A 6,000-nucleotide genomic window follows, 5' to 3' on the forward strand; every position below is an offset into this window, starting at 1 on the left:
TGGGGCGAGGCGGAAATCCTCCGGGGTCGGCTGCCCTTGTCCGAGGCTAGGCTCGGGCGAGGCATGATCGAGTCGCTCGAATGGACTGATCCCTGACTTAATCGCACCCATCAGGCCTTTGCAGCTTTATGCTGATGGGGGTTACCAGCTGAGAATTAGGAGTCTTGAGGGTACCCCTAATTATGGTCCTCGACAGTAGCCCCCGAGCCTCGAAGGGAGTGTTAGCACTCGCTTGGAGGCTTTCGTCGCACTTTTTTGCAAGGGGACCAGCCTTTCTCGGTTGCATTTTGTTCCGGTGGGTGCGCGCGAGCGCACCCGCCGGGTGTAGCCCCCGAGGCCTCGGAGGAGTGGTTTCACTCCTTCGAGGTCTTAATGCCTTGCGTAATGCTTCGGCTGATCTGGTTGTTCCCTCATGCGAACTGGCCGTAGCCCGGGTGTACGGTCGGGGCCCAAGTTCTCGGGCTGGTATGTTGACGCTGTCAACGGTTCGGCCGGAGCCGGGTTTGCGAGAGCAGCCCCCGAGCCTCTGCACAGGGCGAGAGGGCGATCAGGGACAGACTCGGCTTTTTTACATACGCCCCTGTGTCGCCTTTCCGCAAGGAGGAGGGGGGGGAAAGCGCCATGTTGCCCTCGATGGGCGCCGAACATGGTGTCTCCGGTGAGCTGCAAGCGGGTAATCCGAGTGGACGTCCGTGCCCCGTTCGTTAGGGGTCGGCTAGGGGCCCAGAGGCACGCCCAAAAGTACCTGCGGGTGATCTGCCGGACCCGGTCCCCTGGCGACGGGGTCCGAGGGCTCGATGCCTCCCTCTGATGGGATTCCGTTACAAGATCGCTCCCGCTGGTCTCGGAAACGTCCTAGGGTACCTCGGGAGCACAGCCCGAGCCTTGGTTATGTATCAAACGTACCCCTGGTCATCCCTCGCTCGGCGTCTGAGGCGGCTGTGAACCCTTCGGGGGCCAGCCTTCGAACCCCTGATCAGTAATGGGTGCGGAGCCCGAGTAGCCTGAGGCGGCCGTGGAACCCTTCGGGGGGCCGGCCTTCGAACCTCTAACCAGTAGTGGGTGTAGGGCCCACGCGATCTGAGGCGGCTGTTGAAACCCTTTGGGGGGCCAGCCTTCGAACCTCTGATCAGTAAGGAGGCTCGGAGCCTGGTTCCTTCACGGGGAAGGATCCTTTTCGGGGTATCCCCTTTTCCCGGTCCCTATTGCAAGAGATAGAGAAAGAGGAGAAAAGGAAAAGGATATGAAATCGAACGACGCGGCGTACCTTTTTTGGCGCAGTTATTACGGCGAAGGCGAAGCGTCGCCCTCTGCTCCTGCCGGAAGCGCCGCCAGTCCTGCCGCAGAGTTAATGCGACGGGGCGAGCGGTTGGCGGGGCGGCCGTTGCGCGTGCGCGAGCCGTTCGAGGAACGGATCACGGGCGCGTTGTCTTCACGCCGTGAGAGGGGGTTCTCTTGCTGCCCCCGGATGGGACGTGAGCTTGGCTGACGACGTGACCGCTGCTCCCGCCCGCCTGCCACCGTCATTACTGCCGGCCCACTTTTGGCCGCATTGACCGCCGCGTCAGGCTGGCGCTGCTGGGTCGTGCGCTGGGTCGCCTCGAGTCGCGGTATTGGTTCCGCAATCGAGGAGGTGCGGTGGTGGCGCAAGTGGCGGTGCAGTTGCTTGCATGCAGCATCCGGCGCGCCGGTCGCGTGACGCGTGGGCTTGGGCCTCCATGCTGGCGCGTCGGGAGTCGGAGAAGCGCGTCCACTTGGCGCGGTTGCATGCCGCCTGCATGGCTGCCCGCCTCTTTTGCTCGTTGGTCTGGGCAAAAGTGGAGGGTCACTTGTAACCGCTGGGTGGTTGTGTGCACCACGCGCGGCGGTTTGGCTTCTTCTGCTCTGAGCCGGTTTGCATGACATGCGGGACCCAGCCCCCGCGCTGCAGGGGAGGGCCTTGGAGCGTGTTGGAGAAGACTCAGCCCGTGACGGTTGGGGGCGCAAGTAGGGAGAGTGGCCTTTAAAAGGAGGGCGACCCCTTTCGGAAGGCGACCATGTCTTCTCGCTCCCTTATGCATCGCGTCTTTCCACCTTCCAAGCCCCCGGATGGGGGATACCCGCCGTCTTTTCGCCTCATCGTTGGAGGAACGCAACTCCGTGGGAGTTGGTACCTTTCAGCCATCGTTCGGCTTCAAGGATTTTCATCATGCAGCCCGGCTGCACCCCTCCACCAGCGGTCACCCAAGATGGTGACCTCCAGCTTGATGGTGGGGGAAAGCGAGCCGGGCTGCGGCCTCTACCCCTCCCTCAACCTCAAGGATTTTCATCACCAGGGCTGGGGAGGGGAGTGTGCCGAGTTGGGGTCGGCCCCTGCGTGGGCGACGGCCCGCTCCTTCACTCAGTGATCAGAGGGAAGGGCGGTCGTCGTCCGTGGCGCCGGCAGCTGCACCGTGCCTGGCTCTCGGACGCGAGTGGCTTCGGAGCCGCTCGCGGCGCCGGTGTCTACCACGGCAGCTGGAAGAGGTTCTTCCGCCGGCGAGATAGCCAAGGCCGGCCACGGACCGACCTCCAACTCTGCGGCCTTCTGCCCGTCCTTGCCTCACAAGTTTGGGCATGGGCGGAGGCCTCCTGGCAGCAGCATCCGCCCTGAGGTCAGTGCTGCCGCTGTTCGGCCCCCCGGAGCAGAAGTCGTCGTCGTCGCCGCTGCTGGAGCGGGTGACGGCGCGCCGTTCGTCGGTCTTCTATTCCTCCGCAGGCTCACCCCTATCGAGTGGGGTTGTTCGTACCTGCGGAGGGGGAACCAGAGTTCCGTTTGTAATGGCACTTTGAATGCCAGTGTTTTTGTTCATTATGGCTGTCGAGGCCTGAACATGTATGTAATTTTGGCACGGAGCTGTGTTTTTTCCTCATTTTCGAGCACTAAGACTCGCCTGTTGATTATCTGAACCGCTTTACCAAGCATGAGTCGCCCCATGTCAAGGTGACGAGTGAGGTATCCGTATCCCGGAGGCGTGGGAGTCCCTCGGCTCGGTCGGCCTTGTTGTCTGAGGCTCCTCTAGCTTAGTTAAAGGGACCCCTTGGCCGCTCTTCGACGAGCCGAGGCCAGGGGTAGCGATATCAGCATGAATAGAGGCGGAGTTGGCTCGAAAATGAAACCTGGTTGGCCGGAGCCTAGCCGGGTTGTCCGTTAGCGGGACCGACGCCGGAGTTGATCAGCCAAGGCCTCGGGTCGGGCTGGCGCCCTTGGGAGATGGTTGGCCGAGGCCCCAGGGGTAACCGGCCGAGCCGCCTGCTCGGGCCGGATTCTCGGAGAAGTCCCTGGCAGCGATTGTCCGGGCGTGGCGATGACGTCGTCCTCCAGAGTGGGGATCCCTGGACCGCGTCGCCGTCCGAGGCTAGGTCGGACCTCGCTGAAGGTGTCGTCGATGCCGAGGGTGCCACTGCCCCCTTCCAGCGTTAAGATCCGAGCCTGCAGGATTAGAGTGTCTTGTAGCGTGTGCCTTCTGCGGCCGCCGAGGCCAGAATACACACCCTCGCTGTGTTGTAAAGCTGCGTCTCCTTTCCTCTTGTTTCGAGTATCTGGACTTTTTTGTCGGTAACAGGGATGTTTGTGCGAGAGAGAGTTGCTTCTCGCGGAAGGTGATGAGTGAGGTATCCGTATCCCGGAGGCGTGGGAGTCCCTCGGCTCGGTCGGCCTTGTCGCTTACGCGCACTTTCACCCATCCATGAGGCCCTGTCACCGACTCAGTCGAGAAGGCTCGAAGGATCGCTTCGGCAGAAGAGCTTCCGAACGTGAAGACTTGTTCGGTCCGCGGAATCGCTTTATCCGAACGCGAGTTACTTATCGCAGAAGGTGATGAGTGAGGTATCCGTATCCCGGAGGCGTAGGAGTCCCTCGGCTCGGTCAGCCTTGGCTGCATACGTGTACTCCATCGTTTTCAGGATCCACTTTTCGAAGTAGTCAGAAAGCACGAAAGATATTCTGGCAGAAGAGATCTTTTTTCGAGGAAAATTTCAACGCAGAGGGGGTTCCCCCCTTTTAGCCCCCGAGGGAGGGTCAGGCTTTGCCGAGGCGAGGCCGACCCTTCCTTGATGACTAAACTTTGCATGGGTGCGAGGTATATGAACAACTTGAAAACATCTTAAGGGTAGAAGCGACGTAGCTGTTGGATGTTCCAAGCGTTGCCGTCGACCTCGCCTTGACTGTTGGCCAGCTTGTACGTTCCGGGCTTCAGAACTTTGGCGATGACGAATGGCCCCTCCCAGGGGGGCGTGAGCTTGTGCCTCCCTCGGGCGTCTTGCCGCAGCCGAAGCACCAGGTCGCCCACCTGGAGGTCTCGGGGCCGGACCCCTCGGGCGTGGTAGCGTCGCAGGGACTGCTGGTACCGCGCCGAGTGTAGTAAGGCCTTGTCCCGAGCCTCTTCCAGCTGGGCCAGCGAGTCTTCTCGGCTAGCTTGGTTGCTTTGATCGTTGTAGGCCCTCGTCCTCGGGGAGCCGTATTCCAGGTCAGTGGGTAAGACGGCCTCGGCCCCGTAGACCAGGAAGAACGGCGTGAAGCCCGTGGCTCGGCTCGGCGTTGTCCTCAGGCTCCAGACCACCGAGGGGAGTTCCTTCATCCATCGCTTGCCGAACTTGTTGAGGTCGTTGTAAATCCAAGGCTTGAGCCCTTGTAGAATCATGCCGTTGGCACGCTCTACTTGCCCATTCGACATGGGATGAGCCACGGCGGCCCAGTCCACCCGGATATGGTGATCCTCGCAGAAATCCAAGAATTTTCTGCCGGTGAACTGGGTACCGTTGTCGGTGATGATGGAGTTCGGGACCCCGAAGCGATGGATGATGTTGGTGAAGAACGTCACCGCCTGCTCGGACCTGATGCTGTTCAGAGGTCGGACCTCGACCCACTTGGAGAATTTGTCGATGGCGACCAGCAGGTGCGTGTAGCCCCCGGGCGCCTTCTGCAAGGGGCCGACGAGGTCCAGACCCCACACAGCAAAGGGCCAGGTGATGGGTATCGTCTGCAGAGCTTGAGCGGGCAGGTGGGTCTGCTTCGCATAGAATTGACACCCTTCACAGGTGCGGACAATTCTAGTGGCGTCAGCCACCGCCGTTGGCCAGTAGAAGCCTTGCCGGAAAGCATTCCCGACAAGGGCTTGAGGCGCTGCGTGATGGCCGCAAGCCCCCGAGTGTATCTCTTGCAGGAGTTCCTGACCTTCAGCGACGGAGATGCATCGTTGGAGGATGCCCGAGGGGCTGCGGTGGTAGAGCTCCTTCTCATCGCCCAGCAAGACGAACGACTTGGCGCGTCGTGCTACCCGCCGAGCCTCGGCTCGGTCGAGGGGTAGCTCTCCTTGGCGGAGATATTGCAGGTACGGGGTCTGCCAATTTCGATCAGGCGTGGCCCCGCTCCGCTCCTCCTCGATGCGCAGTGCCTCGCCCTCGGAGGCCGAGGTTACCTCGGGCTAAACCGAGGGCGCCTCGGGCCGAGCTGAGGGTGCCTCGGGCTGTGCCGAGGGTACCTCGGGCTGGACCGAGGGCGCCTCAGGCTCGGGCGAGTCGTCAATCTTGACGGAGGTTTGATGCAGATCCCGGGATAAGACGTCCGGGGGAACCGTTGTTCGCCCCGAGGCTATTTTTGCCAGCTCGTCCGCAGTCTCGTTGTAGCGCCGAGCGATGTGGTTAAGCTCGAGCCCGTAGAACTTGTCTTCCAGGCGCCGAACCTCATCGCAGTAGGCCTCCATCTTCGGGTCGCGGCAGTGGGAGTTCTTCATGACTTGGTCGATGACGAGCTGCAAGTCACCGCGGGCGTCGAGGCGCCTGACCCCTAGCTCGATGGCGATCCGCAACCCGTTGACCAGAGCCTCGTACTCAGCCACATTGTTGGACGCCGGGAAATGGAGGCGTAGCACATAGCGTAGGTGTTTCCCGAGGGGCGAGATGAAGAGTAGGCCCGCGCCGGCTCCCGTCTTCATCAGCGACCCGTCGAAAAACATGGTTCAGAGCTCCGGTTGGATCGGA

Source organism: Zea mays, chromosome 2, assembly GCF_902167145.1.
Source record: "Zea mays cultivar B73 chromosome 2, Zm-B73-REFERENCE-NAM-5.0, whole genome shotgun sequence".
NCBI classification, from domain to species: domain Eukaryota; kingdom Viridiplantae; phylum Streptophyta; class Magnoliopsida; order Poales; family Poaceae; genus Zea; species Zea mays.